Here is an 18,554-nt window from a genome sequence, read left to right on the forward strand (position 1 = left end):
CAACTCAGAATGAAGGTTTCTATAGAATATAATCAAAATCCTTCAACTATTTTTTTTCGCGATTCACCCACAGCTGAGTAGATAATTTATTTGGAAGCATAATTTTACAGCAAACTTGACAAAAAAATTCCATACTTGATACAATTTTTTGGAAAAAATCGAAAGACTCGATACTACAGTTCAACTTAACGTGGAACTTAAAATGACCTAATTTCGGAGTAAAACCATTCGCAGTTAAAAAATCGAGCACCATAGTAGGGAATTTTCACTTTCACTCTGCAATTATCTCCGTTCTTCTCGTCTCTGGCTGGTTTCTACTCATCCGCATTAAGTCTCACGCCACAGAATTGTCGCGGATTCAAACTTGTTTATGTACAAGTACAAGATTTTCAGTAAATAATACATACAACAACAATATACTATACGCATACAATAGCATCAGTCCGCGAATCCGCTCTTTCGCGCCATGTTTATTGTAATGAAGCTGCGAATTTTCAATTTATTGCTGCCAATGCGTATACTCGTACTACGGCTGTTGGGTGAATTCAGAATTGGCGACGATATAATTAAAGCGGGTGGTATGGCGATGGCAGTGTTACTCCCAAGACTTGATGTTGTATAAAGAAAGATGCTCGAAATCGAGTTCACTTCACCATATTATAGTATAATATTCTCTCGCTGTGTATTTACACATACAGCGGCATCAGCAGCCGCGCTGTATGCGTCCTATTTCCGTGTTTATAATCGAAATATAGCGAACAGCAGCACACACTGTATGTATAAACGCGGTACAATCGAAATACAAATTTCAATAGACGACGGTGTCAAATAAAGAGATAGATTTATTGTATGAACGAATATTCCAGTTCCACACATATAGGGTGAGAGGAGAGAACAATTTGTATAGAACTACTGTACTGTTAAAGGATAAGAGAGAGAGAGAGATTAAACGGTTGAGAAAAAAATTCACCACATACTACTACGTAGGTACGAGCCATGAGCCATCAAAGGGAAAATATTCATCAAAATGATGATTTACCATTGCATAGCTATACACTTTACTTAGGTACCTATACAATTACTATACAGTCGACAGTAACATACATACAAGTCGCGACATCGTGTATGTTATGTTGCACTTGTACGTATCTATCTACGTGATGCTAAGCTCTATAGAGAGCAAAAGAGTAGCTGAACGCGGGCAGGGAACAATTTCGTTAGAAATGAAGCAATTAACTGTATGAACGTTCCTTTGCGAGCGTATACACTATATACCAAGATAAATATCTTAATTAACGTTTATACCATTTGGTAAATTTGTTTTGACGAAAATCACGACGACGATAATTTACCATGTTGAAATTATATGTACTTATTATGTACACATACGTAGTATAATCGACCTAGTCGAATGATGCCACAGTTCATAAATTAGCAGCGATTTTTAGTTGCTTTGCGTGCCTTTAGTTTATAATATCGGTTCGACGAAGAGAAACGCCAGAATGCATCGTATTTTAAGTTGAAGCATATAGACTACTCGTACAGTGTGATGAGAAAAGTCTTATACTTAAATTCTAAACTGAAAAAAGTTTGGATTTTAGTTGCTAAAAATTTCTGCAAGTATCCGGTATGACATTGTGGTGAGTTACAAAAAAAAAAAAAAAAAGAAGGTCGAATGATTTGGATCAAATTCAATGGAGACATTCATTTTGAGTGGAAAGTTGATCCGAAAAAAATCTCAACTCCGGAGGTGCCTCTGGAGGGGAGATATGAACTCTCAAAAAGAGGGAATTTTTTCGCTCCCACGTCTACCAACCTGTTTTGGAATAAACAGCCCAGTTCCAAAAGTAGTATTCAAGATCTTGTGTCGACCTAAGCAATTGCAGTCAAAATCTAAGACTACTTGTAAAGTTCTACTGAGCAACTAAAAGTTTGTAAATTTCTCATTTTTGAGAAAATTTTTGTTTTTTGGCATTTTGTTCGAGAATATACTGCACTATAATTATGCCAAAACATCGAACGATATCATTTCTGAAACCGAGGGAATATTTTGGAATGCAGTGTTGAGAATTTATTGGCAATGATTACCAAATTTCAAAAAAATATAGAAATATTGGCAAAAGTTTGGCATTGTTTTAAGTATTTGAAGTTGGCAATAGTGGCCAAAAAATGGGTACCACTGCACAGTATACTTAATTAAGTGCAATATTCGAGAAGAAAATATTTTCAGAGTACAAAAGCCAAAAATCGATAATTTGCAAATTTTCAACTACTCAGTAGAGCTTTAAAATGGTCTTGGATTTTCGATTTTTTTCAAATTGCTTTCTTTTTGGGGAAATGGGGACTCATCATAATTCTAACTCAAAGATTTTTTGCAAAAACATAAAAATAGAAAGAATAAACGACGGTGTTCCTCTCCAGTTCTGACTTCTGAAGCAATTGAAGATGAAATTTCCACTCCTGGCGCAGAACCCGCTTACCTCTCCGGTCAGAATATCTCAGTCAACAAGGACATTTCGTCACTCGTGAAGGCCTAAAGACTACTACAAATGACTCTTCCACGTGCCAGCAAAGCCCTGCGAAAAATTTCAATGACACAAAAACCTGCAATAACTCTACATTGCTGTAAAAATGCAATAAAAAGTCTGTACCTAAATAAAAAAAATTTCTGTAAATATCTGCAAATTACAATCCAGTTTTTGGCAGATTTTTGATTTTCTTCAGTTTTTAAATTCTCATTCGACCTCCAAACTTGATACGAGATGGTTGTGAGTTTATTTCCAGAGGCTTGGGAGTATTTTTTGAATTTTTCAACTCCAGAAAAGTATTTATTGAAAAGGATCCTCGAGTGATTGAAGCATAATTTTCCAATTCCAAAGTTTTTCCAGCGCCCAATCACAGAATAAAACTATTATGTTTAGAGCTGGAAACTCCAGAAGCTCAAAATTGCTGTACATACCAAATAAGTTTAGGTTTCAAAAAATTTACTTAGAAATTTTGATGTCATTTTCACAAACCTTCAAATTTTCAAAAAAGTTGCTAAAATTTCAAAACTGTAACTCAGCTCTTAAAATTTTACGCCCAGTTTTATTTTTGGATATGCTCTTGATTTCAAAATAGGAACTTGGCAAAAAAAAAAGTTACAAAACATGAACAGAACATGCAGAAGAAAACCACAAAAAAAGCTGAAACATTTTCAATCAAAAATGAAAAAAAATAGGTACTTAATATCTAATAATAAACATTCTGATTTAAATCTAAAAACGAAACTCTGATACAATTTTAGCAGTAATCAGGATTTTTTGTCAATTACCTACTGGTACAGGGTGCCCATAAATATCGTGAATCCCTAAAAAATTTGCTGCTAAATGTGTTAGTTGATCACACTGAATGATAATAATGATAGCACATCATTGGTTGTTAGACTGAGGTGATAACATTCCACCAATCATATGCATCTACTTCACGTTGCAAACCTATATTTTTAATAAAAAACGTTCATTGGGGTTCACGATATTTCTGGGCACCCTGTAAAAAAAATAATAGGTACCTAGACATAGTTACCTATTTTTCCAAATTTTTATCAGAAAATGGAGATTATTTCGCAATAAAGCAAGACTTTTTTGGCAACTTTTGAAATAAAATGAGAATTTTTAAGAAAGCAGTGTTTTCTTTTTGAGGGGGATTACCTATTTGCTATTTGGCGACAATTTTTAGTCATTTTATGCAAAAAAGTAAAACTGTCCACCAATTTTTTGTAATAAAGAGAGACTTTTTGGCAATTTTTACCATTTTTAGGTAAGAAAACTAGATTTTTTAGCAGTGGTAAAAAAACGAGAATTTTTGTCAAGTTTTTTGGCAAAAATCGGGCCTTCTTGGAAATTACTGGCAAAAAAGTGATCCGCAATTTTCAGTCGAAAAAGTGAGAAATTCAATTTTTAAAAAAATTCAACGCCTCTAATGGCACAAGATTTGTCAATTTTGATTGAAATTGATTTTTCAAAGTAGAAAACTGAAAAGGTGTCCGAGTGGTCGAATCTAAAATAATATACTTATTTCCAGTAAAAAAAATTGAGTTTAATTTTGAAAAATAATTTTATTTCAATTTCTATTGCAAGTACACAGCTTCTTGAAGCAGGAAGAACTCATCAAGCACTATATGGAGAAGGGGATATGCCACCACCTGAAATGAAAATACAGCTTTCAAAAAAACCTCTTCTAGTGTCTTTCCTTTCCTTTTTGTTCATTGTGTTATCCATCTTTGTTACATCCAAAATACATTAATAAAGAGCAGAAGTGCGAGATTTACTCCCCCCTCCCTCCCTACACTCATTTCCTTCATCATATCAATCAATTGGAAAACGTGTCCTAATTTTTAATTAGTACCTACCTATACTCGTCCAATGAATTTCAGTCCTCTTTTAATTAATTGAGAGCCATCTAGAGGGGGAGAGGGGTGAATCATCTTCCAGACTTGTGTTCTATATTGAAGATTTTAGCACAGTTGATGAAGAAAAAATAAATATTTAAATAAGATCTAAAAAAAAAAGTTGATCCATGTTTGGTATTTTTTAGAGCCGGATATCTTAATTTACTGTTTTACTTCTCAATTTAAAAAATCGTTATCGGTTACCTCTTTCGATTCACAGTTTTTTCTACAACTTTTCGCGATTCTACGAATGTGCTGAAAATCAAAAAGCTGTCAAAATAACATAGAAACCGTTCAGCTCAACCTTTCTCGTCACCCTGTACGTGCACGAAAATCCCTTCGAAACGACGACGCTACACAATGTAAAAATCGCCACCGTGCAACACTGCGAAACACTACGGAGAGAAATTTTTGGAGGCTGCGTCGTGACGCTGAGTCTGTAATCTTTAGTGTACGAAGCTTTATGAGAAGTGTTAACACGTGCGAAGAATTTCGGCTGTTGTAATTTCGTGGCGTCAACTTTTTTTTTTATTACATATAAATATACACGCTGAAAAAAAAGTAAAAAAAATTTTACGAACTGAATCTTTCGATAAAATTATTCTCGTTGTTTTGGTTGTGTATCGATTACTCGTATTATCTCTGTTACCAAGTAATTTGCCGAAATTTTCACCTTTTCAAAGCGTTAGCGCGTTCAACGGCCATGAAAATTTCCATAATTTTAGTCGCGTTGTGACGTGATAAAAAATCTCGTATTATTATTTTTTGTTTTGTTAATCGTGTTTCGATTGTGTTTCGTGTTTTTTCCCCTTCATTTTCTTCTTCCTTGGTTTCTTTTTTCTGTAATATTATTGTACGTATTCGTTTAAAAGACGAATTTTTTTTCTCGTTTTTCTTTTTTGTCTTATATAAATATACTCGTAGTAGTTTCGTCGACGTGTGTTTTTACGTTATATAATACAACTACGTAAGAAGTACATACTCGTATTTTTCGTACTGGTATTTTATTATTTCTTCGTGGTCGTCGTCGTCGTCGTTGTTGTTGTTGTTTATGGTTTATAGCTTATATCTCGTTTTTAATCTATAAGCTGACGCGAGGCTCGGTCGTATATTTCGAGTGGATTTTACCCTTCCGTTAACAGTAACCGAATCGAATGATAGATAATATCTCGTTACGATGAACTCGACGTTGTTATTGTTGTTACGCGAATAGGTGAATTAAATCAGTTCACCTGTTGGCCGACTATCGACTGGTGGTGGTAAACAAAAAAGCTAGAAAAATTCTTCCCAAAATAGTATGCTCAACTGACGAACTGGCTGCGACCGTGGAAAATTCAGTACCAAAAATCAAGGTAGGTATAATAAATTCGAAGCGAGAGAGAGATGGAAAAAATTAGTAAATTTTTAATCATTTCGTGTAGTAGGTATAGCTCACGACTGGTTGAATAATCGTAGTTTATATTATACGTTTCCATTACGACGAACGGCATTTGCGATGCTTTAATTTACACGTCAATTAGTTCTCGCGGCTTGACCATGTATTTGTAGCTCCCCTGTTCACCTGCTGAAACCGCACATTAACCAGCATATGAAATATGTTAAACTCGTATGTGCAACTTGTACACTGCTTGGTATACCTATATCTATGTACTACACACGTCGACGATAAAGCGATCAATTTTGAATTCAACAGTTGCAGCGCCAGGTAGGAAGGGTTATATACCTATATTTGGCGTATGAATTTGACGAAACGGTTAAATACCCTGCTGGCTACCCCCCTCCTCCTCCTCCTGCAACTCACCCCTGTATCCTTTTTGAACCCACGTCTGTGCTGTGCGTGTGTGAGTGTGTGTGTATATATACGAGATGCGAAGACTGGCACTAAGTGACAAGAACATTTCCACTACCTTAAAACAAAACGCATAAAGCCTATCTAACAAAGTTTCGCGAACTTTCGCTACAACGCAACTTTTTCTTGATGAATTATCCATTTATTGCGAGACCATTATAGCGAAACTTTACGAGACGATAATCCCCAAATTACAATTTCTCACAATTGATCTTCATATATCTTGTCAGAAATTGGTGTTTTTCTCCGAGAAGAAATAGTACGCGGTAATTTGCTCGTTTCTGTGCAAATGTTGGTATGGTATACTCTTATGAGAGTTATTTAGACGAAAAATATTATAGGACGAGTCGAAATTGGCGAATTTTGTCGATTAGATTGTTGGTGCAATCGATGGGTTGTTTGTCTCATTCGAGGGTACCTATTTTTATAATGAGAGAGATGTCGAAAAATTATGCTTGAGTCTATTGAAGATCATAGCTCATGTTATATGGACATTTTCTGATCTTTTGAAACTACCAACACAGAATTCACTGATCTGCACATCATAAGACTCCCATTTATAAATAAATTCATCAATTTTAACGATTTATGGACACTCTAGTGGATTTTTTTCCACCATAAAAAATTTACTGGTACCTCGAACGTAGTAATTTTTTAGAAAACAACAAAATAAACATTTTTATCACAAAGCAAATCTGATTTTTTTCATTTTTTTTTTTTGGCAAATTTTTCGTTCACAATTTTTTTAAAGCTCCTGCAATTCTGGTACAAAATAAAATTTTTGTCTAGCCTCCTTACAAAGGAACCTTACGAGGTGCTTCATTATACATAGAACGTTTTGAAAAATTTCCATGGCCTCTGATATTGTCTAAAATTCCAGCATAGTTTGAAAAAGTTCAGTTGAAAATCATCAAAATGAGAATTCTATAGACAAAAACTGCGAATAATTCACCCCCTCTCCCTCCAAAAAAATGATTACAAAGGTCCTTCTCGTAGATCATGAAGATTAATTTCCACTCCTCACTCCTCAATTTTAAATTTCAAATTCCACACTCGGAATGAAATCGCCATTGACGACTTTCATGAGTTTTCGTCGTGTTATGTGAAAAATAAACATTTTAGGGAAATATTCACGAGAAGCAAATGTTGTGATATAAAATTTTCAACATTTACTGCCTCGTTAAATTTTTTGATATAATCAATGGTTGACGGGATAGCAGCTTGAAACTTATTTTTGTACCCAATTTTGATACATTTTTGCAATTTTGTGTGAAAAATGGCCAATTTAGGAAAAAAATGTATAAAGGAAATTTTAAAAAATGAAATTGTCCATTTTTAATTTTGCATCAAATTTTTGATACAATAATTGGTCAACGACGAGATATCAGCTGAAGACTTATTTTTATACATGAAATATTTGTCCTAATCAGAGACTCGAACAATTCAAAACATCTTAAAACATTGAAAAGTCAACAGCAGCAACTTAATATTTGGCTTTGGAAGTTTTTGGGACACTCTGTCGTGAAAATTTCAGTGCAGCAATCCAGAAGGTCCGAAGTTATAGTTCATCGCGTAAACATTTTCTGATTTTTTATCACTTACCCATCAACATTTTCAAACTACAGGAGTCTTCACATTCGTCAATTTCTTCATTTTCAAATCAAAATCTGAAAAAAGAAAGCCAAAAAAGATAATGAAAGTAATTAGTAACATGAATGTCGCTTTTTCCACATCATAGAATAAGTCATATGAATCTTAATTATAGAAAAATAATTACATATTAAATTATAAGTATACCTACGATGGGAAAATGAGGCAAATAAACAACTCCCCCCTCAAAAAAAAAAACAATGACTTTTAAAAAGAAACTGGATCACGTTGAAATATTGTTTTGCGAAAAAAATTCTCATAAGGTAGGTATTCAAATTTTTAATATATTTACTTCGTCAGAATTTTTTGATTATTTTTTTCATTCAATAAATGAAAAACTTCTTGAAATAATTAATATCTGCCTATCTACACTTGAAATTTGTAGCCCCAAGTACCTACCTATTGATAAAATGAAACTGTAATTTAAAAATAGTTACACCACTCATACCAACCCTTCCACCCATCCAGAGTCGATTCTATGAACATGAAATTTGTCAGAAAGATAGTGAAAAGCAATGTAAGAGAACGAATAAGAAAACAGATTGTATTGCACGGCTTCATAATTTAAATTGAATCCTCTTCAATATCTTCATTCTCATCCCGCGAGTATATTTTCCTTATATCGATCCCTTCCCATAAAAGAAAAGAGTAGAAAATTATGTTTACTATATTAAAAGTCTTTTTTATTAAGAATGAGTACTCCATGATCAATATTTATGTTTGATGTGGCGATGTGACGATAGAGATCGGTTGAGGAAATTGTACAAGTGAGTGTAGAATGAAGTAATATAACATGTTTTTTATTGGAGCAAACTTTAATCTTTAACATTTGTTTTTACATTTGGTAGGGGAAGTACCTTTTTACATTTTGTGATAGGTAATAAGCAGATTAAATTGAAAAAAAAAAGTAAAAAATGAGCTCATGTTTTGGAAAATTGTAACAAAGATTATACTTGAAAGTTTTTTCACAGATGCAGTTTTAAGCAAATGTAGTGAAACGATGTTTTTGGAGCTCTTGAAAATTCTTTTACAGAGGTCCACTGCATGGTAACTGTGAATTAGCCTAAGTGACGGTTTGAGCTATGAGGATGAGGAGAATGGAATTAAAAAAAAAAAAAAAATTCGAAAAATTAAAGTAGGTATTTGAATCAAAAATAGATAAGGGCAGACATTTTTTTTTTCAAAAAAAAATTAAAAAATTTTCTCTTGGTTTTTCAAAATTGATTATCTACCAATTAAATCTCCGGGCAAAGTAAGGATGGAATTTAAAAAAAAATGAATCAAGATTTCAAAAGGTCCCAGGAGTTTAAACTCTTCAACATAAGCGCTTTAATTTAGCAAATCGAATAACTCAAATATATTTTCTGTCTCACTAATTTAAAAATGAGTGCTAAGACCTAAGAGTAAGCAAAATTATTGCGTTCCTGGTCTTATACAACTGAGATTCTGAACCTCAAGAGCTCACAGCCCCGAAAATCTTTGAAGAATTATAAGTCTTTTTCCGTTTATTGGAACCTTCCGATCTCAAGCTCTTCAAAAAGTATCTGTTAATTGATTTGTTATGCTCGTAATTTAAAACACACACACACACACACATCTGTAATTCTGTGAGTCCAGGTCCCTAAAGCTCAGAAGCACAGGCGAAAAATCCCCTCTACTCTTATCCAATCCTGTAACCAGAAACTGCTGAAAAAGATGCACAAATCCAACATTTGAAAATTGGAGATGAGTGGCGAGGGACTGAAAACTTTGAATCCTCAAAATGCACATTTGAGTGGGTTATTTTTAAACTTTTTTCAAATTTTAATACAACCTAGCAAAAAATCCTAGCCGAATAAGCTCAATAAAACGCAGGAAAAATTCAAATTTTTTAGTCAACGTTTGACCCTCTCCCCCCTCCCTCCTCTCCTTCGGTTTGAGCTCAGAATTTTGGAAATTTAAAAATTTTCAGTACCTATGTAAATCAATTTTTTAATTATAATTTTATCATCTTAAGGAGATGATCAATAAATTAATATGTGATCATATGTTACACGAAAAATTAAATATTTTGAGAACTTCTGTACTTGGCAAACATTTGGCCATAATTGTTTGCTAGACTTCATCAAAATTCGAAGGCTTGAAAAGTTGAAACACCTCAAAACGTTCATCCAGATCACTTTTGGAAAATAAAAGTTACCTTTTTTTTAACACACCATTTGAATGTACGTACAATATGCCAAATTTCAGCTACCTGAGTCAATTGAGGGTTTTAAAGGTCAAAAAAACTTGATTCCCATGTTGCAATAACTTTTGATTTTCTTTCGATGGCTTCTTATCTCGACTTTTTTGGGCCATTTTCCCCTCCTCTTCCTCCTACGTCTCCCAACAATTTAAACAAAGACTAATTTTAGGTCAAGGTCACTCTCCCTTGAATCCCTTAAATCAAACGCCTCCAAAATCCTACCAAATTTGAATGGATTTTGTGAAAATCGCTCTGGCTGAGGGGTTCCTAACATCAGTGGAAATAAATGAGGAACAACTTTTGTAGATGCAATAGGTATTATGCAAGAAGTAATGAAACTTGGACCATTTTTTTTTTGTAATTTACGTATTTCTTTCATTTTTGAAATTTATTATGCTCTCAAAACTGAACGTGGCAGGCCTCATCATAAGAAGACACAATATTACGAGTGAGAATACTAATTCTCGATAGGCCCACCCATTCTCTTGAAACCGGTCCCAAGCAACGTTGTTGGTTCGAAAACCCAACCAGTTCATTAGGCAGCGAACCAATAGTAAACCAAGTAATTCAAATTCAGTATCATGGCTACATAAATACATATCAAACAAAATGGGCGCCTGATTCACTTTTTCAATCAATCCTTTCGCTATAATATACCTGCCTAGCCCGGCTCGTATTACGAGTATGATATGTTTAATACTAATCGAAGGAAGGAAAAAGGAAGGAAGGAATACGTAACGAAATAACAAATTCTTGAAATTCTCCACTTCGAAACCAACGTATAGATAGAAGATACCTACAGCACAGCATAAGCGTCGAGACTCTCGAGAAGAAGGTAAAAGTATTCTACGTGGTATGGCATGGCATGGCATGGCATGGCATAGCATAGCACGAAGAAATTCAATACATGCAAAATATAACGCTGTAAAATTACCTGTCTTCGAATTGAATACATACCTTGAACGGATGAAAAATAGCACATATTCCGTCAAAAATTCACCTCTCTTGAAAATATAGAGAAGGAGAAGAAAAAAATACCACCTCGGAAATACATTTATATACCGAGACGGCGGCAGCGAAATATCGATCAAGTAGGGATGTATAACTTACACTATGGTATTACAGAGGGAAGAATGTAGATAGGTACATAGAGTATACAGATACACAGACACAGACACAGACACACACATAGCTGAAGCTCAGTATATCTAAACCTATCGTAATTTATCTAGGTATATCTGTGTGGCGTTATAGGTATAGGGTACCACAACCACAGCATATCATAGAGTATCTATACCAGTATATAAGCTTTTGGTACCAATATTACCTATACCTACGCGGTATCTATGTAGGTATACGTATAGTATGGGTTTTTAATAAAAATTTCTATTTTTTAATATCGTACTTTATTAAGGATTACTAACGTTTGCGAGGTATAATCTAGCCATTTTTCGAAATCTACTTCTCTCAATCTTGAAAATAGATAGTACATATAGAGGGCAAGTTGGAGATAGGTATACAGCATACAGCAACGAACCGGAAGCAGGGCAGCGGATATTTTCGAAGAAAAGTAATTTAGATTATCTTTTCACATACGTGACCAGTATACAGTATCAAACAAAGAAATAGTATTAGATTCTCGGCAAATACCTACGTCATCGAAAATATCTCTAATTTAAAAGAAGGATTCGCAAGGGAAGACGGTATATAGTACAGACGGCGCTGAAAAAGTGCGGCCGAGAGGAGCAGTCAGAGTGAAAAAAAAAAGAAGAAAATAAATTATTAGTACGGTGGACTCTTAACGTTTGAAAGTAAATTTATGAGCCAAGATATACACCTTCTTATAAAAGAAGGATTTTGGTATACTTTTTTTTTACTTTTTTTCTTTATAGTATATCCTTTTTTTCTCCCCCATTTGTAGGTAGTATATTCGCCTTAGCCTCTCTCACTTATATGTATGTAGCTCGTTACTAACACATTCCATTCGATGAAACTCGTCGTAGCCGTCGATATATTCGCATAATTCGTATTTATTTTTACTTTATGTACCTATATACTCGTACGTAGGTAGTTACGGGTATTTTTTTTCATTTTTAGTCGAATTTCCTTCGTCAATTTGTCAAAATTTAAAAAAAATATTTACCTACAAGTTATTGTAAGATTTTAACTTGAGATTAAAGTGATCTTTACCAGAAAAAATGGGTGCTTATTCAATTTTCCAAGTGACTAAAACGAGCATACTGTTTCATCATGATTCACCCTCAAAAAATAAATACCCCCTCCTTCTCCTTCCCCCCAAAAAACCACTGGCAAGTTCAAGCTTCTCAATTAAGTTTTACATTTTTTTTTTTTTTACAAAAATTAGGGTAAAAATTCAATTCATAAATTATTTTGAAAGCTTTAGTGATTTCTCAAAGGCTGTAAATCCTGCGGCTGGAAAGCTGGAATGTTAAATCTGAATAATTTTGTACCCCATCCCTCCCCCTAAAGGTTGAAGGGGACGAACGAATGGGTATAAACGTGCTTAATAAAGTATACCGTATACCTACTTTCGTAGATTTGGGAATAGATAGAAATATGGTAAAAGGATATTTTTTAGAATTGTTGAAAAAATAGCAAAATAATGTTGGGAAATACTTATCTGATAAAATAAAAATTTTGCCAAAAAATAAAAATGCAAAAATTTCAGTTTGAGTGACGTATTCCTGAAAATGATTTTTCAAGATGAAAAACATGAAAACTGTTAATTCAAAACAAAATGAACTCAGGAACCCAATGATTAAAAAATACATTTATTACTATTTTTTTTTTTTGCAAAATTTTCCTTGATATTATGCAAAAAAAACATCAGAGAATGCTCAAATATCCGGAAATATGCAGATTTTCCCCGAATAATATGCTAAAATATGCAAAATATATGAAAAATGATATTGGGTTCATCATCAGGAAATTTCATGATTCGGGGAGATCTTATCAAATGGGTACCTACGCACTTTTCTGAAACTATTTTCTTATTTAATTTTTTTTTTTTTTGATTATTTTACAAAACTAAAAAAATCTGAGATCAAAATTTTTCCCCAGCTATTTTAAATTTCCCCAGAAATCATTGTAGACTAATCGATTCCCGCAGCTGAAAATTTAATCCTATCATCGATGTATTTGGGAATCGAAAACTTGAAATACCAAATAAAAGACGAATTGATTTTCCTCAATTTCAAAAAAAATTTAATTTCTCATTTTGCAGAAAATTGCTGAAAAAACATCAGTTGACTGGATTTAAACGCACTTGGAAGGTAAACTGGGCTGCGAAAATAGGAAATTTCGGAATTTTTTTAAATATAACTTGCGATTTTTAACATGCAAACAAATGATGTTTTCATTTCATCACTTCAAAGTTTCGTTTCACTTGCCTTCAGATAATCAAAATTATGATACGATTAAATTTTCAAAATCCTGATTTGGTACAACTAACTCTTTTTTAAAAAATTTGAAATTCCTTGAAAAAAATTCAATTTTTACTAACGATTGTGAAAAGGGTCAAAAGAGGTGGCAATTGATTCAGGGTGTCAACTTTAGGAGGTAGAAGGCATTTCAAAATGAATTTCTGCAAAAACAATTTGGTTTAGTTTATCAAATTCAAAACTTTTGATTACGTTTTTCTCAGCTTTTTAATTTTATGACACGAAAAAGTTCGAATTTTTAAAAAATCGTTCCTTCGTCAGTTCAAAACATTTTTCCAATCTGTTTTCACCATTCAAAAGCTCAAGAAAAATTGAATTCGATGAGCCAAAAAAAAAACAAAAAAAAAATGCCAACATGTATGTGCTTCTCTTCCTTCGCTCTTACTTTGCAGTTTTCATTGCTTTCACGAGAATTTTCATTGTAGGTACCTACAATCAGATTGAATGATTCTTTATTCCCAATTTGTGTAGAATTTCTGGAGTCTCGCGAAATGTGTCCTGAATCATGAGCCTATCCACTCTCCTCTTTCTTTTTCCCTGAAATTTCTATCTTAAGGTAGTTATCCAAGTGGTGTTCATCTCAGTTAACTTCAGAATAGTTCAAATGAACTCAAAAATGAAAGGCAAATTCACTCTGCTGGATATCCATCCATCTTCCCTTCCCATAAATTACACATCACTTCAAATGCAGACTTTTGGATCTCCTAGACACCTACGTTTATCATGAGCTGCTCTTTCGGGTCTTGTCTATTAGTCCATTTAGCCCTTCCTCTCCCCTCACCTTCACTCCCCTTTTGTTTCAATTTGAATAAAAATATTGAATACAGAGCTTAAATAACTGCATGCTGATGTAATTATTTTAGATGCTTTTCAATTGCTTATGAACGTCTTTCAAACGCTCTCATTTCAATATTATGAGATTTAGGTATTCAAATTGACCTAAAAAAAAAACTTGACTTTTCGATGAACTGGGGTGGAAAACTGAAATCATACTGATTACTTAGTTTTTCAAGCAGTTTTCAGTTCCCTTGTTTTTGTTTCTGTCGCAGTTCTAATTTTCGAAATACAGTAGTCCCCGCTTAATGTAGTCGCGGTTAATAGAATAATTCGGATAATGGAATCGAAATGGGTTGGGACGGAACGCTTGCATCTTCTCACATGTAAATTTTATCGCTTATTGTAGTGAAAAAAAGCATTGAGTTCGGATAATAGAATTGATTAACCTTCAAAAGTTGGAGAAAATCATGGAAATTTGACAACATTTAACAAAAAGTGGATGAAAAAGACATGCTTTAAACATGTTAAAATCGCATAAAAACACAAAATGAAGAGTATTTTGTAATGAGTGAAAATTGGCAATAAAGATGATGAAATTTTTTCATAAAAACAAAACGTATTAAAAGACTAAATGTACCCAACTAAACAACCAAAAAAGCACTGAAATCGACTCCTAAAAACATCAAAAAGTCATGAAATTTCAACATAATTTGGAATTTTGTGTGGTTATCACAGAATGACCTTGGCCAACTAGCAGCGCTGTTCAGCAACGACCTAGGCACCACAGATTTATCCGAGAGGCCACATCGTCGCCTGTATGGCTCATCACACATACTGTGTAGTGGTACCTCTATGAGTCCCCCGCAGAGTCCTGACTCACTGACAAGACGTATAATGCGCGTATTACTTGACGACCACTGTACTAACCAATATCACTGCATAATTAAAATTATCCCGGTGTATTGTCTAAACAATGTATCCAAATAATATTATCAAGGTGCATTGCCCAGCAATTGCATCTAGACAAAAATCATCCAGGTACACTGTCTACTCAATGTATCAAAATACCATCCAAACAATTAAAGCAAAACACATTCTAAGCAAGTATTCATGTATTGTAGTACTCAGTAAGATAACTTGCGTATTAGCGTAATACTTTGATGCCGTATTCGTAATCTTCAATACAACGTTAACAGGGCAGGTATCTCTTGGCAACCAGGGTAAGATAGCAGCAGCCAGTACAGACACTTTACTTCAACAAAGTCTTATAACAACTGAGATCTCTGTGCTCAGCCCAACTCTTTGCTGGAATGGTTTTATTCAATAAGTGGGAAAACCCTTGCCTCCGACACCCATGGTCGCTAAGATACCCCTTTGAAATATACGCATTGCAATGCATCCGCAGGATGCACCTAAGTGCACCATGACAAATTATGCCCATAAAACTGTCACTCAAACATATTCGGCATTTTGTACTAAAAGCTAGTACAAGACTCGGAAGGAATTTCAAAAGGTAGAAGCGTGCGTATATGCTTCCAACATATGTGTATCAGCATATTACGTACATCGCGATTCTCACGCTCCCGTTAAGGACGGCGACTCGCTGATAGCTCTACTGGCGCCACCCTACAAGGTGTAGGAGACGCCAAACGCGTCAAGATAACGCACATAGCGTTAGAATAGGTCCGAAAAAGATTGGCACAAAAAAACTACTTCTTACACCTGAGTGCTGATAAAATGTTTCGAATCCATGTTCAAAGTTTCCTCATTTTCAACCTGGCTTTCCAGTTTTCAGTTGCTATTTCCCAGATTCACTTCCATCTTTTTTCGCTTTTCAGTTCCAGTTTCATTTTCATATTTCCTACCATACCAATACAGAATCAATATAACCACGTGAATTTCATTTCTTCGACATTTTCAACTTCTCGGAACCGCTGTCCAGTATCCATTGCTCATAAAACACGTATATTATGACGAAAATTCGGCCATAAAACCACCGCAGCTCGCCACGACGCTATTTCTTCTTTACGATTTTTCCTCTAATTCTTCGTCCCACTACGATGAGGGAGATTTTTATACCATACCGATACCGATACCGTTCACATACACGTGCACATGGATGACGGAAACGACAGTACGATACACGCGAAAATATTTGCAGCTCTGGCATTTAGTTTAACAAACGATCGTTTATTGCGATTTTCCGACAACGACGACGACGTTCTCTCTGCTCCGCCATCCCGATGATGATGATGCTGCTGGTGGAAAATGTATACAGTAACGTTTTTTTCCTTTTTTTTTTTTGCCTCATTCGTTCTTTTTCCAAGGTATTTTTTTCCTTCTTGCTCGACAACAACGTTACTCGTATACCCAGCTGCAGGTTCCATGCTCATTCGAAAAATTGTAATAGGCGTTAAAGAAATATGGCTTATGGTATTATACCTAGCTATACTGGTAGTATACGGCGCGCCGTGTTGTAAAAACACGATGAACGCATCTTTCTACCGCCATTAGATACTCTTTTCTCTCATCTCTTTTTAGTCGAAACATTTGTAAAACGTATATTTGTCAAAAGTTTTAATACTTTTCCACTTTACCGGAGCTCGTTTTCTTATATAATTAAATTTCATCTCTCTTTACCTTTTCTTTCGCTCGTATATACTACCTACTTACTCGCGCAATAAAAGTCTGCTGAATTCATTTCCTGCTGCTCCTTTATAGTACCTATATACAAAACGTTACCCCGGCCCGGTCACCGTTTACCGAGTTTAAGGGGACGAGAGAGAAAGAGAAAAAAAACGAAAAAGAAAGTGAAATTCTTCAGTTGTCTCGTATTCTAGTAGGTCGCATCGATGATCGTTTCCGTCGTATGGTATATAATGAAACAAGACGACACTGCGAGGAAATTTCTTCACGACGGAAATACGACCACGATAGGGAGAAGTAGAATACACTCGAGAAAGGTACAGCTCACACTCATCAAGGTGGTAAATTTCGGCCTAAAAAACATCCCAAAAATAGTAATGATTATACGTAAAATAAACACGAAACGAAACTCGCGATAGAGGATGAGGGAGACACCGATGACGAAAAATATTTACAATTAGATGAAAAATCCGATCACTTGTGTGCTTTTCTTGCGAGCGTAAAATCTCATCGGTAAAAATTGATCATTATCAGGAAACGAGCCAAAATTTCTTTTTATGAATTGGATTCCTTTCAAATAAATCAAACGAAACACATGTTACGAATAGTAGAAAACATCTGGTTGGATTTTATAAAACAACGTTTCATCATTAGGCGAAAACCGTGTTCGACTCGGAGTGCATAGTACTTCGTTCGGTACATTTTATCGCGTGATTTATGCCCGGATCGATTTACCGCAGCACGCGAAATACTCGTACAAAATGGAGGGAAAAGATTATCGATAATTAACGCAGCCGCTACTTGCGGTTTTGTGTAATTAAGGCAGAAAGAACACCTTTTTTTTCTTCTTAGCATCATTCGTGTTTCTTCTCATCGTGCCAATACCTATTTAGTTCGCGGGAGAAATATGAATTAGGATAATGGCGGTTGTAAGAGGGAGACCTTGCAGAGACGTTTCTTTTATGAATCGAAATATTTCTGGGAATTTTATTCAGCGTAGAATTAGAAAAAAAAATCTGTGATTTATAAGTTGGTGTGTAAGTGTGTGATTAAGGTCATGTCATGAGGTGTCTTTTGATACATATTATTTTTCGGGCAAGATAGGCAATTTAACTACAAAGTGGAAGAAAAAAAAGGCCGAGGTAAAACCTTATTACTCATTAGAGAATTAAAAAAATCATACAATGCGGTAGTTCTAGCAAAAAAACTGGTAGCATTTCTTGAGATATTGATAATTGGTAATTAAATCACAAGAAATTTTAAATAAGAAATTGCTGGAAATTTTTGTCAATTACTGGTAACTTCTGGTGCTTGAATTTGTTTATCAGAAGATTACAATTAATTTGTGATAGAATTACCTACTTACTGGAAGTTTCTGGAACTAAATTACTAATAAATTTAAATTGTAGTAAAATACCGGTAAATTTCGGTAAATTACTGGTATTTTTTTCGCAAATTAGGGTAACTTTTTGTTGATAACCGGAAACACTTGATAAATTACTTGTAATTCTCGGTAAA

General features: G+C 34.3%; 1 protein-coding gene across 3 annotated transcripts in view; it reads left to right on the forward strand.

Annotated features, from left to right (window-relative positions):
- Nucleotides 1-4,868: 4,868 nt before the first annotated feature.
- Nucleotides 4,869-18,554, forward strand: part of LOC135850029 (uncharacterized) — a 224,180-nt gene continuing 210,494 nt past the window's right edge. For all 3 annotated transcript variants that reach the window (XM_065370716.1, XM_065370717.1, XM_065370719.1), the window contains exon 1: nt 4,869-5,781. The gene's annotated coding sequence lies outside the window, so the exon portion shown is untranslated. The remainder of the gene's footprint in view (nt 5,782-18,554) is intronic.

The sequence above is a fragment of the Planococcus citri genome, chromosome 1, assembly GCF_950023065.1.
Source record: "Planococcus citri chromosome 1, ihPlaCitr1.1, whole genome shotgun sequence".
In the NCBI taxonomy this organism is placed as follows: domain Eukaryota; kingdom Metazoa; phylum Arthropoda; class Insecta; order Hemiptera; family Pseudococcidae; genus Planococcus; species Planococcus citri.